This window comes from Gymnogyps californianus, chromosome 6 (genome assembly GCF_018139145.2).
Source record: "Gymnogyps californianus isolate 813 chromosome 6, ASM1813914v2, whole genome shotgun sequence".
NCBI lineage: Eukaryota > Metazoa > Chordata > Aves > Accipitriformes > Cathartidae > Gymnogyps > Gymnogyps californianus.
In genome coordinates, this window is record NC_059476.1 from 31,963,848 (window position 1) to 31,988,241 (window position 24,394).

A 24,394-nucleotide genomic window follows, 5' to 3' on the forward strand; every position below is an offset into this window, starting at 1 on the left:
AGCTTCACATGGCTTAATCCTTACTAATGACTGCAGCTTGGCTCTGTGCCATGAATCCACCTATGTCTATAGACTTCAAAAAAACCCAAACTGGGAAGAATATTGGAAATCTAGCCAGAAAAAGCCTCTTTAACTTCTTTGGCAGAGTGCCTGGAAAGTAAGAGAGAACACAGAATCAAAATAAATTACAGGATTCAGAAGCACATTAAATTAGCCCTAAGAAATTGCTTTCTCCTTGTATTAGTGACTAGTGATAATTTGAAACTGGTCACTTTGCTATTTTAAAAGAAATGGAAATAGAAATGTAAGAACAGAAAGCTTGAGTAATAGGGCCAATGGTTACATTTTAAAGTGGTAACTTAAATTGAAATGTTTTGGTTAAGAGGAGACACCTTAGCAAAGAGTTAATTTTAAAAGGAGTAAGAGGAATCATAGGATAATTTAGTCTTCAAGGAATTTCTGGAGGTCGTCTTGTCAATCCCCTTCCTCAGAGCAGGGCCAGTGGAGATAAGATTCCTCAAGACATTGTCAAATTAAGTTTTGAGTATTTCCAAGGCTGCAGATTCCACAACCCATGTGAGTTTTAGAGGGTGAGGTGCACATTTCTCAGCACAGATCAGAGAGAGAAGAGTTTTGAACCACAGGTTGCTCACACTCTTTGTAGGTGCCTTCCTCACACGTTTTTGACAGGAGTATGTTTTGGTTTTGTTTTGTTTTTCCCCCAGTTAATAAATAGTATAGGTCTGTCTCTATGAAGACAGAGAAGTTCAAACTGCAGATGTTCACTGTTTAAATCAATATTGTTTGGCCATTATTCAAATGGTCCTACCATGCTATTTGTCTTCTCTGAGGATTAGGAATCCCCCCAAAGACATTATGTAGGTTCAATATAAAGCAAACACTAATAGTCAGTGTATGTGAATTGACTCGGCCATGCAAACCTGATCAGGTTATTTGGCTGCTGTGCTCATCAACTTCAAAAATAATTACAGCTAGGAGTTTGAAGCTTGCCTAGTACAAGCACGTAGAGCTGTTATAGAGCTCTTATGGCTGCAAAGATCTTTCCACTAGGTTAGACTGCAACTTCACTTTTTTTTTTTCAAAAAGTTGACCATATCTATAAAGTAGGAAAAATAATTCAGGAAGGACAATAATTACTGTAGTTTTCTCCTCGGCTCAGTGGGAAAAAAGACTGTATTAACAATAAAAAATCATTTACGGAGTGTGCAGCACAAAGAAGATCTCCTCATTTCCTGTAGGTGAAGATAATCCTTTATTTATTGTGCAAATGTATAATCCCAAAGGTAAGGATTTGCTGCAGAAAGTGAAATATTCACCTCAAAGCAATAAGTGAAAGGACCGTTACTCCTCACAGTTTTTAGACAATCATTAGTCTTGGAGTAATTTATAACTACCAGAATCAACTTCTTTCTGTTTGTGCTTTGCTTATCAGTAAATGCTTAAATGAAGAGCATTCCTAAGGATGTACCATAAAAAAAGGCTTTATAAATGTAAGATTAAACTTTTATTCCATTGGAACTTGGTAAAGTCCAAGGGGAACAGATTTGAAAAGGACATTCTTTGGTTCTTGTCTGCCATCCTGAGTATCTGAATTATTATTTATTTATTTAGTTAGTTATTCATTTATTTGTTGTGTCCTATACATATTTGTCGTGGTTTAACTCCAGCCAGCAGGTAAGCACCATGCAGCCGCTCCCCCCTCCCGCCTCCCAGTGGGATGGGGAGGAGGATCAGAAAAAAAAGTAAAACTCATGGGTTGAGATAAGAGCAGTTTAATAACTAAAGTAAAATAAAATATAATACTAATGATCATAAAAATATAATAATAATAATATTGTAATGAAAAGGAATATAACAAAAAAAGAGAGAAATAAAACCCAAGAAAAGACAAGTGATGCACAATGCAATTGCTCACCATGCACTGACTGATGCCCCAGCAGCGATCTGCCCCTCCCGGCCAGCTGCCCCCTGTTTATATACTGGGCATGACATTCTATGGTATGGAATATCCCTGTAGCTAGTTGGGGTCAGCTGCCCCGGCCATGCTCCCTCCCAGCTTCTTGCACACCTGCTTGCTGGCAGAGCATGGGAAACTGAAAAATCCTTGAGTTAGGATAAGCGCTACTTAGCAACAACTAAAACATCAGAGTGTTATCAACATCATTCTCACACTAAATCCAAAACACGGCACTGTACCAGCTACTAAAAAGAAAATTAACTCTATCCCAGCCGAAACTAGGACAATATTTCACTGGCTGTGACTATCAGAGGTGTCCTTCAGGATTTGTTTTCCAATATCTATCTCCTTGTCTTCCTTGATGGCTTTATTGTAAGGGAAAGAAGACGCAGTGTGTTTTCCAGGAGTTGTCTGGATCAGCATCCTGTTGTCTTAGAAGTTGGAGATGTACTGTGTAATGAATGCAGTGACACAGTGGAAGAGACAGATGAGTGGAGGTTATAATTTTTTTTGAGCAGAAAGGAATAGTGTAGACATCCCTGTTAGTACTAGGGGAGAGAAATGAGTCTCCAGAGAGTAATTCACAGGAAGTCTTCGGAAAAGAAAGGTGGCACATTCCCCTGTGGTTCATAGGAAGCAAAAAGATCATAATCAGTACTCTGTCACATCAGAGAGGACAAGTAAATGACGAGACCTTACTTCAGGAAGGTCACAGGCTGAGGGATCCCTAGTTATTTATCAAAGATATCACTGTGGTGCAACTATGAATTAGAATTATCGTAGTTATTATAAGACAGTTGTTCTACCCTATAGTTTTTTTCTATAATGCATGTTATAATTTATTTTGTTTTGCTTTTTGGGGTTTGTTTTGCATAGAACTTTGCTTGCAATTTCTGCAGCTTGCTAGCCTTTGTATCTAAGAAGTATTAGCATATGCCAATGTAACCCACAAATAAGTAACTTGAGGGAATAAAGGATTTTAAGGTTTTTTATATGAAAAATAAATAAGAGATTATTTGCAAAGAGAGATCCAATATAAGTTTAATTGAATATATTTACATTTAGAATCTAAGAGATTAATAACTGTAAATTTAAGAATTTAGTGTGCAGTGGTGAGCTGTCTTTCAATGAGAATAACGTGTTGGAGAGATTTCTGGAAAAAGAAAGTCTAGAAGTATGTTTTCTAGTATTTCTCTGGAATGACCACAATGCTTCCTGAGTTTTTATGATCTTTTGTTATAGTTTGCCTCAGAACAAACTTCTGAGGCAGAAAAGTGCCATCCTTAGCAGAAAAGTGCTATCCTTATTTTAATGCTGGGGAACTGAAACACAAGATAGACCGTGGCTTTCCTAAGGTGCAGGAAGATGTGTGAAGCAGAGCAGAAAGTGGCAACTCAGTTTCCCACGTCCCAAGCTGGAATGCTAACTCCCAAATATGTCTGCATCGGAGATTGCAATAGAATCTGGTTGGTTGGGTTTAAACAAGCTGGCTTAAACACTGGTAACAATTTCTATGGCAGAATGAACTTCTGTGCAGTTCAGGTTGTTATGCCTCTCATCTCTGTAGGTTATATCCAAGACTACTGAGCTTTATGAAAATTTGGTTTCATATTCCTAGTCTGGCTAATGTAAAGGCAGTTTTAGGGTCTACCCACTACACTAAAATGTGTTGTATAAACACAACCTATTGTATAAACGTACTGCATTCTGTGGAGCGAGAAAGCATGCTTTTGTAGTTTAAGTCTTCTTAACTTACTGAGTTAAGTCCAGGGACTTGATAGTTTAACCAGAATCTCCCAGTTCTGCCACAGATACATGGATGTGAATGTTGGTCAGGATACTTATTCACTGTGCCCTGTAGTTCTCCTTCTGTAAACTGGAGGCAATGTTTCCTTGCCTCTGGACAGTGCCACAAGAACAAATTCATGTCTGTTAAATGCCAGGAGCCAGGGTAAGACAGTTATAAAAATACACATCTAAATACCTTGGACCATTGAGGCTTTGCAGCTTTGTAACAGCCCAGACTGCTTTATTGCTGTTAAATAGAAAATGAATATTGTACAATGTCTACATCCTGTCAAAGTCTAGAAATGCAATTCTGGGAGAGACTAGGGAAGGATGAAAGTTTGATATTTCTCTTGTTTATTGTTTTGAAACAGAAAAATAAATTTGTTATTATTGATTTAAAAGTAATCTCAATTACTGACTTCTAGAGTAAGGTTGCAGCCTGCTCCATGCCTGTCACTGATGTGATTTTGCAGGGGTCAAGAATAGTGTTGTCAAATAAATGTATTGATGAATTTTCTACCTTTCATTGAATCTTTATTATACTTTGTTACCTAAAATGCTTTGTTTCTTCTGCTGCCATAAAAGGAGCCACAAAAGTTTTGAGTGAACATAATGCCATCTTAATGTAATCACCTGAATGTGGGTTGGCCAGAAGGCTGTATGCATGCACAGACACACATACACACAAATACACAAATACAAAAGTGTCCAAGGAACAGAGTTTTAATCAAGGGGTACTCTGCAGCCAGGAGTTAAGGTTATGTGACATTTAGTGCCTCTCTGACTTGGAATAACTTAAAATTGGAACAATTTTGGAACACCCATCTCCCTAACTCCGTTAGCTAAAGGGCCCAGGAAACAGGATTTGCAGACCACCTTGTTTTAGAACAGAGTAAACAATCATTTTAAAGGATTAGAGAATGGACAGATTTTCTTCCCCTTAAGTGTTGTTATGGATAATCTTTCTGGAGTCCAAAAACACTATAGAAGTGATGGAAAAAATGATCTGTGACTGGATGGCTGAAGTGATTGATGAGAATATAGGATATTTCATGTTTCTGTCATTTTTTTAATCCAGAGCAGGTAAAATGGTTATGCTCTGACAGTTACTGAGCAGTCTGTGCAAAATAAAGCAGTTCACATTTTACAAAATCTAAAACCTTTGTGAAGTTTAGATTATGTTTTAGAGCTACTTAGTAATACAAATATTTACTGTAACACCAATGAGGGAGGGGAATTCTTAAGGCCAGACTTCTAGAATTAAAAAATATTAGTCTGAAATTGGAAAGGAACCACTAGTATACCTTATGAAAAAATACTTACACAATTTCTAACAACAAAGACTTAATAAAATAAAGAACTTGGAGAAGAGTTAAAAATAAGACAGACCTTCTGATGTTGTATGAGGAAGTATTTTCTCGCTCTCCCAAGAGATTGAGTTAGTTCATTCAGGAAGCTTTTTCGTGGTTCATCAACAGATCTGTGACACTCGTTTTGTTATCAGCTTTGTGTTTTTCTAAGCTCCACTGAGAAGAATGTTACATCTGAAAGCTCATCATCTTTCATTACAATTTTTGTGCATTATCCTATGTAAGACATTCATTAGCACATAATGCAAGATGCAAATTAATCTAATAAACTAGCCCATCACAGAGCACAAAAATAACAGATCTCTGTCTTATAAGCCTTATGTTTGTAAAGTCTGCCAGCATAGGCACTCGGATCAGACTTCTGTGCTGAGAGTTGTCATGGATTTCCAAATATTTTTATAATTAAACAGAGTCAGCAGTAAAGTTTTGGTCATGGTTTGTTTGCTTTATTATTTTTCCTTAATTACTGAGGTCAGAGTAAAAAAAACTTGTGAGTAGATGTGCTATGTTTTGCCCTAGAGGTATTTGAAATTGCCTGCTCTTTGCCTTTTCCATATGTTTCCTTCCTGACCAAGAGTACTATGGAGGTGTAGTTTAGGATGCTTCCTCAGAAATTCACCTTGCGGTGATTTGGGTTTTTCTTCCCCCTTGTCTGGTATTGAGGAACTTTAAATCTTGGACTCTTACTGACTGATGAAAGCATATTTTGCATATCTACATCTCTTGCCTTGATGTCAATGTTTGAAAGCAAGAAAAAACTCTATTAGCTTAATAGGTTTGAGCATGAAAAATGCCCCAAAACAGATATCTGAACTGGAGTTGAAAGCCTTCTAATTACCCGGGCAAGAGCAGAAATTATGCTTCATGAATCATTCAGAACAAGCATGGTTATAATCTGCTTCTTGATTATACTTTTCAGTTGATATACTGGAAACACCCTCCTTGCTCAGTTCATTTTGTTGGTGATGAGTTTCTGTCTGCCAGAACCAGAGCTGAGCTGCTCCTTCCTTCCTGGCTCTGAAAGGTTCATCTTTACTGGTTTGATTCTTTAACCACGGCAAATCTGCAGTTTTTTAATGGAAAGGAAACATGTCATCTTAGATGTTAAAGTGATGCACGATTATATCACTATCGATTTTCAGTGAGAAAAATCTTTAATTTAGCATATTTATATTTATATGAAGTGAATCTGAACTTTTGCTGTACTTAATTTGGTGATGGCCTAATAACACATTTCAATACAATCTGGTAATCCAGGCTGAAGTACAGGACAGTAGAAGATTTTTCTTTGTGATTTAGCTGGCAGCGAACACTAATCTTTGTGGTTGTTATCAGAGAAAGACATCTGAATCTATAGCAGTATTTGTCTTTTCCTGGCACTGAATTCCTGCTTTCTGTGTGTGTCAGAGTTTTGTTTATCATTTCCGGTTGTTCTAGGCTCCTAACATTCATCTTCATTTCTGCGGTTTTTTCCCTCCCTCTGTGACTCACAGCAATAACTTATTTTCCTCTTAGGTTGGTAAACAACATACTGATGTGTATTCTGAATCTGATGTAGGACATTTCTGTTAGATCAGCAGCAGTGACTCAGCTTTCTTTAGCCAGCAAGTGGCCAGCTGCTGAGTCACTTTGGCAAATGTCTGTTTTATGGTGAACGGTGGTGAATCTGACAGTATTTAAGGAACTCCTGAATAAAATTACTGTTCGTTTTGAACGCTTTAAAGGCTGATACAGGCACAACTGGACGGAGAAAAAGTATGTTTAAGGAGTGACCTTGATCATTTAAAAGAGTACATTCTGTGATATAAAAGAAATTTGGTTGCTATTCCATTGTGAGAAGATACCTAATAAACTGAATTAATTCTTGGCATAGCTGCTGAAAAGGTAAATCAGTAATAAAATTATCTTGCTTTGCTTTATTACTGTACTTCATATATTTATATGAAAAGTTACAGAGAAATTCCTCACTTGTTTTGCATGTGTGCATATTTTCTTGATTTGTGGTATAGAATGCTATTTTAGACTACATAAAAACATCCTTTACTAATAAACCTGGACTGCTAATTACTGCAATGTTATCTCCCCCCCCTTCCTCCTCCTTTCTTTGTCTAGTGACTAAATAATGATGAATCCAAGTCATCAATCATCACTAGCATAAACTTGTTATAGTATCATTTTATATTTCTACTCTGCTGTTTCTGCTGATATGCTTTAGATGAAGGCCTTAATAACAACAGAAATTAAAATAAGGGGAATCACAGTGACTTCTAGAGACAGATGGTGTTAATTGATTTCATTTTTCCCCTTCACTTGCTTTGTTAAACAGGAAGACGATAATCCTTCCTTACTAGAACAGAATTTTGCTTGTCAGGGGTTAAAGTCATGTATGTCTTAAGATAGTGAATAAGATAATGCTGTAAGTGTACAACCTTAATACATGAAGATTGGCAGGAGTAATCAGATAAGTAAGAAAGTGCTTTTTATGAATTTACAATTTCCACTTGCTTTTCGCTTTTTTTTTTTTTTTACTGCAGGGCCCTATGGTATTATCAGCTTAAAGTGATTTAGTTATAGTTAGTCAGATTTTGTGGTAAAGGTAACCTGCTAGGGATGACAAACAAATTTAAATAGAGGAAGGACTATTTTTTTCATTAAAAATTAGGGGTTTTTATTAAACAAGAATTGGATGTTATGTTTGGATTCAGAATACAAGAACTGGTAGAGTCAATGTAACTGAACTAAGTCAAAGTTGTGCCATGATCTAGACTTTTTCCTAATTCTTTTTTTCTTCTTTATTAAACAAAATAAACATTTCCTGAAAGAAAAATGTAAATTTATATTTGGATATGTTTCTAAATCTGTGGCTAGATTATTTGGTCTGCTATACCAAGTATTTGATCTTTCTTTCGTTGCAAATAAGTATTGGAAAGGAAGTGCCATCTAACGTATATGATGTTGGATATGCAGCAAACAGTCTTTACTGGCATCTGTTCCTTCTGGAAAAGCTTTTTGTTTAAAGGGAGGAAGGTCATCTGATCTCATCCTTTAGAGAATGTGTTGGAAAACACCTTAGGAAAACTTTGGTATATCACACCATTTCTGAAGCCTTGTACCCTTTCTGAATTACTGTTCATTCCTGAAAGATTTGCAGAACACTTCACAGACTTTTGCCATTCACACTTCACACATGTTTACCCTTCTGGTTAACTGAGTAACTGCTTTCTTCATTTTCATACCTCTACAATGACACCCTTACTGGACAAAATTGAAAAGAAATGAAAAAGTGGAAAAAAATTTAAAAAGCTGAAAGTGATGAAGCATGTCTCTCTGAGTGAGTAAGTGCAGCAAGAATCACCTAATAAACTGCAAAATAGCTCCAGAGCAGTGGAAGTGTCAAGGAACATCTTATGATGTCCTTTTCTAAAGTATGTATCTATGGAATCCCAACAACAGAAAGCTATCATAGGGTATACGAAGTATTCTGTTGCAATGAGATACTGTGAGGTAAGTATAGCAGTGGCCTGGCAAATCACAGAAATCTCCAGTCTTTAGATTTAGATTTTCAGAACTACCTGTAACTTTTCTGACTACACATTTTATTTATTCTTAATCTCATAAAAGTGAATGGATATGTAAAATAAAAACAGCATTGCTTGACTGAGAACTAGTGAATACATATATTTTGGGGAAGTTAAAAAACAGCGACTGATTCTGTTTAAAATAGTTATGTGGATAGTCTACCATTTATTTACTGGTTTCCTTCCACCTTTCTGTTTGTTTGTCTCAAACAGTTGTTTCATCTTGTCTTTCTTGTATTTTACTGGCTGTTACACCTTGTGAATTATCTTTTCCAGGAATTGCCATTTATTTTATGTCTGTACAGGGCCTAGCACAAAAAGGACCCAACCTTGTCAAATCTCTGGTTGCAAACAGTAATATTAATAATTAAAAATGGCACAGGAAAATTGGATTGAGACTAGAGTTTTTATGAAACATAATATTGAATGTAATAAAAGAGAGTCTTTAACATTGTCCTGGTTTTGGCTGGGACAGAGTTAACTCTCTTCTTAGTAGCTGGTACAGTGCTGTGTTTTGGATTTAGTGTGAGAATGATGTTGATGACACTCTGATGTTTTAGTTGTTGCTAAGTAGCGCTTTTCTTAAGTTAAGGACTTTTCAGTTTCCCGTGCTCTGCCAGCAAGCAGGTGTGCAAGAAGCTGGGAGGACAGCTCCCCCCAGTTTATACACTGAGCTTGCCATCCTATGGTATGGAATATCCCTTTGGCTAGTTTGGGTCAGCTGTTCTGGCCATGCTCCCTCCCAGCTAGGGAGAAGGAATTACTAGGAAGAAAATTAACTCTATCCCAGCTGAAACCAGGACAAACATATAAATGGGTTTGAGAAGATACAGAGTAATCAAATTCAACTGCATTTTTTTAGTACTTTTCATGTCATGTCTCCGAAGGTGCTTTAGAGCACAATAATCATGATTAACTCTGGATTTAATCAGTGAACTAGTGCAGTGATGCACAAAGTGGGACAATGAGTTAGAAAAGCTTGATATTGGTGAGGACCCTAGTGACCATGTTGTAATTCATGAAGAGATGTCAGTGAAATCCATAAAATCTGGGTGTGGTAGAGTACATGGGTAATCAATTCCGTATTTCAGAGAAACAGTTGGAACAAAAGTTCACAAATGTTTCTTTGATAACATAATAATCTGAGGGTGAGAGGTTTGGGATGCGTGCTTTGTTTTAGGATGATACTGACAAATCATAAGAGGAATTTATACCACATTTTCCAATTTGCTTCAGTTTTGCTTTCATAAATATTTGTAAGTGCAAATATCTCTCAAATGTGAACTCTGTGAATCGCAAGTACTGGTTTCTTGGCAACCACATCAGGACTTTGCTATTTGCAGCTAGAAAGGAGGGTGCATTTTCAAACAGGCTGCGAATTTAGAGGTTTTGATGGCATTGATGGTAATGGGGGTTTATGGCTTGTGTTTTAATTTTTTTTAATCTTGCATTCTCAGTCCTCAGACCCCTAAGTGCAATACACCATCAATGTGATGAGTACCAAAGTAATCTTGAATTACCTAGGTAGTGAAAACCTGGGCACTTTTTCCTGATTATTTGAAGACAATTTTTGAAATACAAACCTTCCTTTTAAGGATGTTTCATCACCAGGTGTATTAAATAAACCACTTGGGTAGTGTGTTTCAGATGGATAATGATGGAAACTCACTTTCCATGTTACTGAGAGATTATGATGATAGGAGCTGAGGAGACAGTGTTCCTGCGTACACGCCTTGGGAGAGGGGGAAGAGGTTGTTCAGGTATGGAAGGGAAGAGCCTGGGAGGGGTAAAGGGTATTTGATGCAGTGGTATGACCCAACAAATTTCACATATAGTTTTTCTGTTCTTTCTACCTCCCTCCTTCATCTCACTGCCTCAAATCTAGGGAAAGTATTCACTATCTTGGATCTCTGTAGAGCACAGAGAAACTGATGGCTGTCAGGCAGAGTAGGCAAAAATCCAGTTGCTAGGGTCCAGATGCCTGATATGCAAGCAGTACAATTTCAAGTCTTAAATATATTTTTCTCTGCCGTTCTATATGGTTTACATAAATTGGTATTAAAAAGTAATAGTGTGGATGAAGCATTCCTTTTAAGTCTTTTATTATGGTGAACAATTAGAATGATTTATGTTAAGATTTTATTGCTTTCCGAGCAAATGAAATCTGTGGTTATGAGAATTTGTTCTGATTTTGTAAGATATTGATTCTACTGTAGTTCAGGTGACGAAAAGAGAAAGGTCAGTGAAAGGAGAAAAATGAGATATTTTCATTCTCTTTGTGGATGTTGGCGCAGGCTCTAGAATGCATGTTCTGAATGTATGTTGGATCAAGGTTTTAGACCGTGGGCTCTTAAGATTAGAGAGGTTTTAAATTATACCATGAGGGATTTACACTCTACTTAGGATAAATGTTGTCTAGTACTAATAAAAGAGCATAATTGTCATGACTGCATCAAAGTTTATTATAAAGCTTCTCGTTTTGTGGCACTGCAATCTAAATGCCCCGGCATATTTAACAAATGTAAATGAATTGACCTTCCCATACCTTTTCTATGACAAGGTGACCCGCTTAGTGGATGAGGGAAAGGCTGTGGATGTTATCTACCTAGACTTTAGTAAAGCCTTTGACGCCGTTTCCCACAACATTGTCCTGGACAAACTAGCTGCTCATGGCTTGGACGGGTGTATGCTTTGCTGGGTAAAAAACTGGCTGGATGGCCGAGCCCAAAGAGTGGTGGTAAATGGAGTTAAATCCAGTTGGCGGCCGATCACAGGTGGTGTTCCCCAGGGCTCAGTATCGGGGCCAGTTCTGTTTAATATCTTTATCAATGATCTGGACGAGGGGATCGAGTGCACCCTCAGTAAGTTTGCAGACGACACCAGGTTGGGCAGGAGTGTTGATCTGTTTGAGGGAAGGAAGGCTCTACAGAGGGATCTGGACAGGCTGGATCGATGGGTCAAGGCCAATTGTATGAGGTTCAACAAGGCTAAGTGCCGGGTCTTGCACTTGGGTCACAACAACCCCATGCAACGCTACAGGCTTGGGGAAGAGTGGCTGGAAAGCTGCCCAGCGGAAAAGGACCTGGGGGTGTTGGTCAATAGCCGGCTGAATATGAGCTGGCAGTGTACCCAGGTGGCCAAGAAGGCCAATAGCATCCTGGCTTGTATCAGAAATAGTGTGGCCAGCAGGACTAGGGAAGCAATGGACCCCCTGTACTCGGCGCTGGTGAGGCTGCACCTCGAATACTGTGTTCAGTTTTGGGCCCTCCACTACAAGAAAGACATTGAGGTGCTGGAGCGTGTCCAAAGAAGGACAACGAAGCTGGTGAAGGGTCTAGAGCACAAGTCTTATGAAGAGCAGCTGAGGGAACTGCGGTTGTTTAGCCTGGAGAAAAGGTGGCTCAGGGGAGACCTTATTGCTCTCTACAACTACTTGAAAGGACGTTGTAGCAAGGTTGTGTCGGTCTCTTCTCCCAAGTAACTAGTGATAGGACAAGAGGAAATGGCCTCAAGTTGCACTAGGGAAGATTTAGATTGGATATTAGGAAAAATTTCTTCACCGAAAAGGTTGTCAAGCATTGGAACAGGCTGCCCAGGGAAGTGGTTCAGTCACCGTCCCTGGAGGTATTTAAAAGACGTGTACATGTGACACTTAGGGACATGGTTTAGTGGAGGACTTGGCAGTGCTAGATTAACGGTTGGACTTGATGATCTTAAAGGTCTTTTCGAACCTAAATGATTCCATGATTCTATAAGAGAGCAGATAATTTTCTTATAGATAAGGAGCTCACAACAGAAGTTTCTAAAGGAGTTACCAGGCTTATTGTGGAGTCACAGCTAAGAACTAGGTTTCGTTCTTAATTGCCCTGACCAACCTTTCCTCACTCTACCCACCTTTGCTCTCCTTTAGCCCTTTCTTTGGAGTTAAGCCCCTTCGAAGCATGTCTGTTATTTTGATGGCAGTGGTTGGTCCTTTTGTCTTTGTCTTTGTCTTTTTTTTTTTAATCTTGACACATTTTTTTCTTCTGTGAAATGGAGAAAGCAGTGCTTATATATCCTTCAAGGGGTTTAGTAGTGTTGGCTGGTTCAAAGATGCGGAACTTCTTGAGCCAAGGAACTGAGACTTTACTTATATATCCACACAGGGAAGAAGAAATTAATACCCGCTTCATACCTGGAACTTCTAATGTCTCCCTGGACTACCGATGGATGCAGCCAATGCATCATGTCTTTCTCAAGCTCACTCTGCATGAAGTCAACATCTACCCATATATTTATTATTTATCAAATGAAATATTTATTATTTTACTTGCTATTATTTTCAGAATCTCTTGACACAATTATTGAATTATGTATGCTTACGGGTATGTTAGTTTGTGCAGAGGTGAAGATGGTACAGTATAGGTTTCAATTTTTAGAGTTAAGTAAAATCTAGCTACACATGAAGAAGAACATATCCAGATGAGGTATCTATCATGCTAAAGCAAATGCTGTTACTTTTTACTACTTCCACCTGGAAAAGGGGACATGTTTTTGAGATTAAATCCAGCATCTTAAATGAATTTTTTATATTATGTGCATGTAGCAGGATTCATTTTCTCCATCATCTAATGGATCGTGTTTATTGGATCTGACAAACTCAAGAAACTGAGCTTTCAGATGTGGAGGGCAAACAACTGCCTGCGTTTGTTTGGCGTCATCGATTTATCGAGACTTTCATCTTGTGCAGACGATTATAGGCTGAGTTTCCATCCCTTCGTGAAAAGTTCCATTATCTTTCTTAAATCTTTAAAAACTAGCATTAAGGAAAAAATGATGTTTAGGAAAACCACCAGAAATATTTTATAGAAATTTTATAGAGATGCTATAGAGTAAATGGGTGGTTATTACCTTTCTGTTCATTATTTTGATTCAGTGGAGAAGGAGAATACTACTTCTTGAAGGAAAAAATAGTCTTGATCCTGCTTTTAGCAAGGTCAGTAGCAAAACTTCTGCAGGTCTGCCTCTCTTAAAGATATGGATACTCAGCTGTTTGGGCTAAAGAAAGATATTTTCTTCTGTTGAGAAGAGATTTTTGCATCTGCAGCAGTTCTTCTGGGTGAACTGTTTGTCTGGTAGTGAAAAGACTGATTGCTCCCATCACTGTGGGACAGAAACCTGCTGCTCTTCTCCTGACCCTCTCCTTTCTGAACACGGTGGAATATCGCAGCTCCCCAGCAGGAAAACTGACCTCGTTGCATTGAAATCAACGGGGAGAGTTACCAACGACTTCAATAGTAGCAGGGTCAAGCCCAGAGTTAGACAATCCTTTTTGCAGGTACCTTGAATCCACCACTGTTCTGTTATATGGTTTCTGTCAGCTTTACACATGCCATAGATATGCAGGGCAGTTATGGAGTGCATTGAGGGGCCAGCAGATGACTGTAGGCGGAGAGCAGAGCGGTGGGCAGGTGGGGGCTTGATGAGCAGCAAGGAGGGGCAGCTGTGAGGGAGCCTTTGAGAGGGAATTTGTGACACCTGGGTGGGGGTGGCTTTGCTGGGAGCAGGAAATGGGGTGTGCTCCGGAGAGGTGGTGGTCTGCTGGAGGTTTGCCTTTGAACAACAGCTCTTGGATAGGATTTCTGTGTTTTAGAAGTTGATGATATAGCTCATCTATACAGGTAACAAATAAGGCTTACTTATTTGCTTTATTCTGGGTCGCTTTTGCTTATTGTGAGCATATATGTTTGGAAACCTGGTTTATATTTGTGAGCTAGGCAAGGCATAAATCCTTTCCAGGACTACCCTAGAGTGAGAAGATGAATGTGTAGAAAGTATTTGGAGTGGAAAAAGTCAAGCATAAATTAGAAGACTGACAAAAATCTACCCATGTTTCAGACCTAGAAACCTCTTTGGGCAGGGAGCTATTGGATTGCTGCTTATCTGGTATTCAGGTATGTTAGGTGTCTGGGAGTCATGGACAGATAACTGTTGTGCCTGCACAAGGCAAATCTATTGCATGTTGAGTGATTATATACAGTATTTTAAGATCTATTTCATTAGACTTGCATATTGATTGATTTAGTGTATCTTGGCTTTTGCATTGGCTCTTCATTGTTAGTAAACTAGAATGAGATGAAGATTTTTGTGTGTTAGGTTACAGAGTTCAAATGGACAGTACAGATTTCATTTGCTTCACACAGACAGTGAAGCATGTCTACCAGGAATTACTTTGGATTTGCTTGCCTATTTTTATGCTGGGTGGCAGATATTGCAGGCTGTACTCTACAGATTGATTCTCTCCTGCTTGTTTTATGAAATCCTTTTCACCTGTGAAAAGTGGGTGTAAAAGGCAAGCAGCAAAGTCTTACTCTTAATGGTGCTATGCACGTAAGAAACAATACAAGTTGCAAGACAATACATTGGTATGCACGGTTCTCTTCTTGTAACAATATCCCCTTTAGAAAACTAGAGGACATACAGTGAGGCGGGTGATTGGAAAAACTTGACCATGCAGTTGCTAGGCTCTAGTATTGGGAAACTATGACCAAATTTCTTCAAGCAGCAGCTGAATCCTATTGTGGTTTACAATTAGGTACATCTCTCTTGCATTTTAACAGACACTTAGTTTTTATTCTTCCTCTCCTAGATACTCTATTCATACAAATTACAGGAGTTTGAAATGAAACAAGGTGTATGCTCTGGGGCCTTAATTGCTTAATTGCTGTTAGTAAGCAGAAGTTTTTTGCATGAACTTATTGCAAAGGCTGCTGAGTAACTGTTCTGTGGTATAGTTTGCTGTTGTTTGGAGGGACTATTTCACTTTTTGTGAATGCTAATGGCACATTTTGAACTACAAGGATTTATTTCAGAGGCTGCAAAAACTGTGAGACATCTATCAGCTGGAAGGGAGCTCAGTGTTCTTAAACTACCAGTGTGTAAATGAACTTAGATTGTATTCTTTGAGCTCTGTGAAGTGCTGTAGTGTGCACGTTTCCAGCTGTGAAGGATTACTGTTGATCCCACTAGCTCATCTAGAGACAGGTTTTTATTTTAGCTCACACTTCGAATGACTGATTCATGTCTCGATGGTATACATACATAAATGTAATCCATTGATTACTTTATTTCCTACTACTCATAGGCACTGCTTATACATTGCTTTGTCAACCGTAAATTTTCATCGCTGTCATCACTGAAAGCTCTTGTCTGGAGTGCCGCTAATAATGAGAAAGCTTATACCATTGTTAACTGTCTCTGGTGTGGTCGAATGGGTTGCTTTAGCTCTCAAAAATACATCTTTCCTGAAGGGTGGAAGGAGTGACGTGTGCAATTGTCAGGGCTGGCTACTCTAGTGACCTGCAACGAAGTATTGCTTTTTCCATTAGACAAGTTTACTGGCATTGAAATCCAACCCTAAATAGCTCTGGGAGGGGAAAAAGGGGAAATAATTAAATGAAATGGTGAATGGTCTGCAGGCTGCCCTTGGGAACTCCAGCCAAGCCTTCAGCTCCTGATAAACTGAACCTGTTCCTGCTTCAGACCCAGAGGAGAAATTGAGGTAGCTCTTCTAGCCTAAAACGAGGAGAAACAAACTTAATTAGTTGAAAACCACTCTGAGCCAGGGGTTTCTTCTTACTGCTTCAAGTAAGAATGTGGAGAGAATGTGTTTATTCAACTGTTATAAGGTATGTTAGAGACTTCTGCTTTCTCTCTTCACTCTTGAATTCTATGACTTACATCTTCATTGGCAGACATATGCAAAATTTCAAGGTTAAGCATCAGGTTTCACTGAGGCATACCACAGTCCAGCTAGGGCAGTATATTAACAGTGTATTATTGGATATACTCCAGCACAAGAGGTTAGAGCTACCAGAAGCTGTGTCCTGTCCAGAAGTTGGGGTATGACATGCTTGGATGCTTGTATAAACAAGTATTTTGTTTTTCCTACATGCTATGTCAAATAATTTTAAAATTAATTATTTTTTAAAATTAAAATTCAAAGTTAAATCATATTTTTAATGGAAATTCATCAGACTTTTTCTTCTGACACTGAAAAAGGCAGTCAAAAGTTAAATTCAGTGATGAGCTGTATTCTGAACTCACAGATATCTAAAAATATGATTGATTTCAACTATGGAGGTATGATTTTTCAAAGTTTTCTTGTAACTGCATTATGCATGAGAGAAAAATAAAGACGACCTCCCTTCCTTGAAAAAACAAAACCATGAAATTCCAAAGAATGTAGAAACACATTCTGAAATCTAAATGTTTTAACTGAAAAAATAATTGTTGTATATAGAAGCTCTTGCTGATTTTTTTGAAGATGTATCCATAAGTCTTAGTATGTTTAAGTCTCAGCATACTGAGACTAAAATTACTAAGTATACTTACACCTTGTAGCTTGTTTTAGCCTTTTAGCTAAAAAAAAAAAATTGTTTGTTTTTTTTAATCCAGTTCAGATTGGTTAGTGACTTTTTGTAGAGAACTTAGAAGCAGAGGTCTACACATGGAAGCTGATGTTTATGAGGCAAAGACTGATAGCAATTTACCTCATAAGAAGTCTAAGCTCTTGACATAATAGCCTTTTGCAAGTTAATCTCCGAGTGATTTTATGTTTTAGAAGGTGAGAAATGGATCATGCATTGAAGAGCCAGGTGTAGTGTGTGTAGGGACTGTAAAAGCAGCACCTGTGTTTTACCTGCCTTTGGACCAGCTGGGACTGAGCCTATCCTTTGTACTTCTCAGCACAGGTGAGAGCTGTGAGAATCCTTTGTTTCATGTACAAATGAAGATGGAGATACCATGCACACTTTCTCAGGTGACCTTCACAAAAAACCTGAAATCATAACTGGGACTTAAGTGTGTGAGTGTGTACATGTGAGCTTGAATCAGTAGGTTAATTTTGAAACTCGTCCCTGCCCCAGTTACCACCTTTTGGTTTGTGTCATGAAGCAATTTCAGACTGCACAAACTAGGCCTGTTCAGATTAAATTAAGCTGGAAGATGCTCTCCAGGAGCGCGCCTAAAGCTGATAAGGGGCAGTTAGCCCACAGCACTGGATCAGTATTAGTCCCAAGTAAAACCCTGTAATCCTATTCTGTGAGCACTTGGTTATCAGCACCAGCTGGTTCACTGCTTACAGTGTGAGATCTCCTCACATTGTGTTAAGTTACTTGCTAATATAGATAAAGCATGGGAATTAATTTATTTTTATTTTTTTGTGCAGTTGAAGAGGGTCATTTGGGACTGCAGTTGAGGGATGGAGAAGTGCAAAGTATCTATTGAGAAGAACTGAAAGCATTAGACGTGCTTCTCATTTGAATAAAACTATTTATACTTGGATTTTTATTATTTTAATGAGGATAAATGAAAATCTCACCTTTCTCACTGTTCACAAAGGACAAGGGATGATTATGACAGCACCGCTCCATCAGACAGTAGTCAGTGAAACAAGTAGGGTGCTTTCCTGAGATATGGGAGAAACATCTTTTAATCCCTCCTTTGATGGGACTTAGACATCTCTCAACTCTTCCAGGAGCAAGGTAAATGCCAGCTTTGTAAGTGGTTACAGGAGGGTTTATTTTGCTTTCAGTATTTCCCATGGAGGAGTTCCACTTTGCATACAGCATGTTTGCTAGACTAAGAAACTGAGGGAGAGTGACTCAAGACCCTGTAATCAGCCCCCAGGTCCCAGTCCCTGCTCCAGTCTTACGGTGCAAAATGGGGCAGCTTTAACGATTTGCATTGCATGTGTCATGTTCTTAATAATGAAGATTAATCTAATTGAGTGCCAGTTTCAGGACTGTGTTTATAAGAATATTTAAAGAAAGTGATAGCTTGAATTCCACAAGATTAAACAAATGCAGACTGGGGGGGGAGGGCCAGGCCCAAACTCAGTAATTAAGGTTGTGTGAATGTATCACTTTCATCTTCCCTTCTACTGTTCCAATTTTATTCTTCGTCACACTTTATTGATTCTTTTTAATCTGCCCCCTGGGTGATATATTTTTTTCTGTGAGCTTGTCGAGCCATTAGGACTGTGGGGGATAGTGTGCTGTTTCTCCTTTCCTGCCACTATTTATCCACAAGGATGAATTGTAGTTTTTGTATGTTGTTTCTGGTTTGAGAGCATGCCAAACCTTTTTATGGTTTGACATACCTGCTGTCCTTTCACTGTGGGGCTGGACTATACCTTTTGCAATGCCAAAAAGCTATTTTCCCCTAGGGGAAACGGGAATCCAGCATACTGGAAAAATCACATACGTCCCTGCTATTACCATTTTTTGTAGGTCTTTTTTAAGAGCTTTCATATCTTCAAGTAACATGAAAACTGTGAAGGGACTAGTAGATGAAAGTAATGCCAATCAAAATGTAAAACTATGTATCCTCACTAGAAGTTACAATTATGATTTTCATGAATGATGCATTTTTGATGCAGAACTCAATATTGTTTTGTCTCATAACATAGGATGTTACCAATAATTAAGGAAGTAGAATATGGAGTAGTGATTCCTGGGCAAAGTAACTCAATCTCAGCTCCTTTCTTTAAAAGAGTTCCTTTTGATTTTTTTTTTTTTTCTGATTAGCATTTTTTCTTCAATGAGATGACTGGGTAACTCAAAGTGTTTTCAGGCTTATGTTTTTTCAGAACTGAAATAATTCTGAATAGCCAAAAGGGGGAATAGTATGCCTTGTTTTGCCCTTTATATGTGCATATAATCAGAGACATTTGTGTTTATACATACACACACTTATATAAATAGATGTGAAGTTTAAGACAATTTTGATGAGAACTTGTAGCATACACAACATAGTATATGTTTCTGCTTTATAATTACACTATGCTCTATGCTAACTACTAGCTAAGAGAAACCTTTCATATTACATTTACCATTTTATCTTGTTTTCCAAAGGAAATTTGTTTGTGCTTGCGTGTGTATTTCCTCTTTCCTTGTAGTTTCTAGTCTTGTGTAATTTCAGCTGAACTTGGCAGGAGGGTGTTGTGGTTTAACCCCAGCTGGCAACTAAGCACCATGCAGCCGTTCGCTCACTCCCCCCGCCCAGTGGGATGGGGGGAGAGAATCGGGAAAAAAACCCAAAACCCAATAACAACCCACCCCATACCTGTGGGTTGAGACAAAGACAGTTTAATAGGACAGAAAGGAAGGAAAATAATGATAATAATAAAATGACAATAATAATACTAAAATAATTAGAATATACAAAGCAAGTGATGCACAATGCAATTGCTCACCACTTGCCAACCGATGCCCAGTCAGTTCCCAAGCAGCGATCTGCCCTTCCTGGCCAACTCCCCCCAGTTTATATACTGGGCGTGATGTCATATGGTAGGGAATATTCCTTTGGCCAGTTTGGACCAGCTGTCCCAGCTGTGTCCTCTCCCAACTTCTTGTGTCCCTCCAGCCTTCCTGCTGGCTGGGCATGAGAAGCTGAAAAATCCTTCACTTAGTATAAACACACTGATGTTTTTAGTTGTTGCTACCGACATTATTCTCATACTAAATCTAAAACACACCACTGTACCAGCTACTAGGAAGAAAATTAACTCTATCCCTGCCAAAACCAGGACAGAGGGCAAAATCAAAGAAGAGATGGCTGGTTTGGGGAGATCCTATTAGTATTCCCTGCTGTGAAGAAGCTCCCACACCTGGAGGAGGTGCTTCCTTGTTTTTACCACAACAGAAATTCTAGACAGGTGGACAGTCTTGTATGCTTCTTGGCCATAGAAGCCATTGTATTTGCTGAAACAGTTCATGCTTTAGATTCTGAAATCAGCTACTGTCAGACACAAATCCATGAGAAATGATATTTGACTAGTTCTGCTGCTTAAAGAACTATTTGTTATACTTTTTTCCCCCTCCCTGTGAAACCACTATAGAACAGCGAAGACTTACACTTGCTTTCAGAAAAGTAAATTTTAGAAAGTGTGTTCTGTTGAAGCAGTAAGTGGACTGCAACATCTGATTTGTACAGACAGCATATATTTAGTTAACTAAGCTTTTTGGTTGATCATCTTGGTAAATTATTTAATTTCAGAATAATTGAACATTACTTGAGGCAATAAAAGCAAATGTGCTAAAAGTTGCTTTACTTAAAAGTTTTTCTAGGATACTTCAAAGTTGTGTGTTGCTGATACCAACTTTTTACAGCTATTCTGTGTTTGAACTGTGTGACAGTTTGTCATGGAAATAGATGGAGGGGGTAGAAGCCTTTTGTGGTATTTGATGTTGAATGACATTAGTTAAACTATAAACAAAACAGTTTTGTTCTTTGGAAGGGGAATGTAGCTGGAGAAATAGTCTGCATTTATAATAGAGATGATTTACTACTATTTTGTAGTGGACTGGGTTGAAAAGAATGAAGTTCTTAACTTTTTGGAAGCCACTCAAGGAATAAGCATTTCTGTAGTACCAATGTATTATTCAAGCTAGAGAAAGGCTAACCTTCTCATAAAGCAGTAGGAGAGATACTGAGCTTATCATTTCATGGAACAATGTATGAGGCAGATTACAAATGTTTCAGAGTGCTAGAGAGTCTTGGATGCTGAATTGTTTGATAAAGTACTCGTGAGTTTAACAGCGCCTTGAATGTAAAACATCCAGCTATTATATGCTGTGAACTGGCATGTTCTAAGTACCTGCAAGCTGTATTTAGAGTTAGTGCTTTATGTGCAACACATTAAGTCTTGGATACAATATTGGAAGCTGAGTTGTAATGTTCTGTGTAACTCCTGTGTTCTTGGGGAGTGAATATTGAGAAATAGATAATTACAGTTTTTCACCTATGATAAGTCTCTGACAGTAATTGTGGAAAGAAGCCAACCAAATACTAAAATATGCTGTATAATCTGGTCTGAAGGAGCCAAGGGTTTTTTTGGGTACTACCAGAATTGTGTGTTTGTAGTTGTGATCCCTCAGCAGTTGCCATGGAAGATCCTGACTTTGCAAAGAGTTAAGCACTTAGACTACAGTTCTGAAAAGTGTTTATCATGCTTCAGACAGAACATGCTGATATCTGACTAAGCGTGCAATTATATACAGTTATAGTACTGTCTTTTGATAAGGCCGTGAATAACCTGTAATATGATTGTCATCTTTGTTCAAGGAATATAACTAATGCAAATTTAATTGGGCCTTTTGGGTAATGAATTTACAGGCTTATGTGCTTAAAACTTATTTCTGTTCTTTAAACTGAATGAGAGATGTTTTGGTAGATTGAAGACCTGATGCACAATGCCCTCCAGGATAGTCCATGTGGTATTTGTCCAGTCACTGAGCAGGCATGCAAGTTATGACCTTGTGTGAAGTCAGCAGGAGCCTCACGTCTCTGAGCTTAACGTTTGCCTAGCTATCCTTTTGAAGCTTTCCGAAGGAAAGGAGCCACAAGTAGAAGGATGGTAAAGGAGCATGGGAAAATGAGCAAGTAATACTGGGGTTTTGCATCCAAAAAAGCAATTCTGAACTTTGCTCCAAACTTGACTTAAAAGTTAGCCCTATCTTCCTCTCCCTTTTCTCTCTTGATTCTGTGGGTTATACAAACTGAGGAGGGAAAAGCTACATCCTTTTTTTGAGTCAAAAGCTATAAAGATTGGCTTGAGGTAGCTTTGCCAGACTAATGTGTTACCTTGGTTGACCTATGGATTCATGAAACTGAGACAGAGAAGACTTGCTTGGAAAAAAAAATCTTGAATTTCTAAATATAATTGTCACTGTTATCTGTTCTATGTCTGCTCTTTACCACCCATTTTCCATGTGAGTGGAGAGCAGTGCTTGACTACCTTGCAAATATTTGGGCTTTTGTTGCTTACCTGGGTATGCCATGACCTTTGTATGCTTTGGTTTTGTTTTTTTTTTAACAGTGGTTATGTTACATATTTTTATTAGAGATTTGACTTGTTTTACTTTTTTTCTTAAAAATATCTCTTTAAACTGGAAATATTTTCTTCAATAGCTTGTGTTATAGTGACTGCTTTTCTAGCAATGAGTTTGCTTGTATGAAAGTTGGTCCAGCTTCTTGCTCTTGCAATTGTCACAAAACTCCGTTTGTGTATGTGTTATTGGCCTATCTTTGGTATAAAGAATGCAGTTGCATTTAGAATGTGCTGGTTTTGACTGGGATAGAGTGAATGTTCTTCAGAGTAGCTAGTATAGGGCTATGTTTTGGATTTGTGCTGGAAACAGTGTTGATAACGCAGGGATGTTTTCATTATTGCTGAGCAGTGCTTACACAGAGTCGAGGCCTTTGCTGCTTCTCACCCCACCCCACCAGCGAGGAGGCTGGGGGTGCACAAGAAGCTGGGAGGGGACACAGCCGGGACAGCTGACCCCAGCTGACCAAAGGGATATTCCATACCATATGATGTCATGCTCAGCATATAAAGCTGGAGGAAGAAGAAGGAAGGGGGCGATGTTCAGAGTGATGGTGTTTGTCTTCCCAAGTAACCATTACACATGGTGGAGCCCTGCTTTGCTGGAGATGGCTGAACACCTGCCTGCCGATGGGAAGTGGTGAATGAATTCCTTGTTTTGCTTTGGTTGTGCACGCGGCTTTTGCTTTACCTATTGAACTGTCTTCATCTCAACCCATGAGTTTTCTCACTTTTACTCTTCTGATTCTCTCCCCCATCCCACTGGGGTGGGGAGTGAGCGAGTGGCTGTGTGGTGCTTAGTTGCCTGCTGGGGTTAAACCACGACGACATAGAGTATAGTTCTCTTCAAATGCTGAGTCTATTTTCTCTTGTTGGGAAAAATCTATCCTTTAAAACTACTGTGCTTGATTACGGATGTATGACATGGGTTAAGCTATTCAATTTAATTTGAAAATATAGCTTCTGAAAATTGTCTGCAACTTACTGAAAAATGGTTCTTAAGTTCTTTGTTTGAAAGATAAATGTAAGTGTAAGTTACTACAGCTTTTTTTCCTTAAGGTAATAATTACAGTAAGTGCTATTTCCCCTATCTAAAACCAAGACACTTCTAGTATCTTTACACTTGTTGAACTGTTCTTTTAAAAGATAGAGATGAATGCTGTAAAAGATAGAGGTGAATGCTACCTTAGTAAAACAAGGTAGCTAAGATTTTTAAAACCAAGGAAGTTAATAAGATAAAAACATAATTTTCAAATACAAAGATTCGTTCTTCAAGATAAAGTATCTTAAACTGATCTGGAGACTACATGTTATTAATAGTAAAATATTTATTAAAAAATTGTAAAGCCCTCAGGAAAATGTATGATTAAGTCAAAGATCCTAATCTATCAGTGTAGCTTAGAGCTGGTTTGATCAAAGTTGAATCTCAGTAGTGGTACTTTATCTTATTAAGCTGCATAAAGTGTATTTATTTGAAGCACAGTAGTTCTTCATTGATATTTGTCCTCTCTCCCCCATAAATAACCTTAGCCACTTAGTTCAAGTATTTTAAATACCAAAGCAAGAGGAGAATAAGAGAGAAACCATTCTAAATATTGGAACAAAGATATTTTGGGTTTGTGTGTGGGTTTTTTCTATTACTAAGTACGAATTTTCTTCTTGCCTTGTTAGTTTTTATTGCATTAACTTTTGCTTTCTGTAAAAAGGTCTTGATTAACCAAAGGGAAAATCATAACCTGTGAAGCAGATATAGGTGTAATCTCAAAGCGTAGAGCTGGATATAAAGGTGACAGATATAATAAGGGTGCTT

The 24,394-nt window shown here is 38.3% G+C and overlaps 1 protein-coding gene across 3 annotated transcripts in view; it reads left to right on the forward strand.

Moving 5' to 3' along the window:
* Positions 1-24,394, forward strand: part of GRID1 (glutamate ionotropic receptor delta type subunit 1) — a 556,760-nt gene that overhangs the window by 105,830 nt on the left and 426,536 nt on the right. For 2 of the 3 annotated variants that reach the window (XM_050898996.1, XM_050898997.1), the window contains exon 1: positions 14,304-14,374. The exons of the other annotated variant lie outside the window; for it this stretch is intronic. The gene's annotated coding sequence lies outside the window, so the exon portion shown is untranslated. Of the gene's footprint in view, positions 1-14,303; positions 14,375-24,394 lie in introns of those variants that run through there. 3 annotated transcript variants of the gene reach the window in all.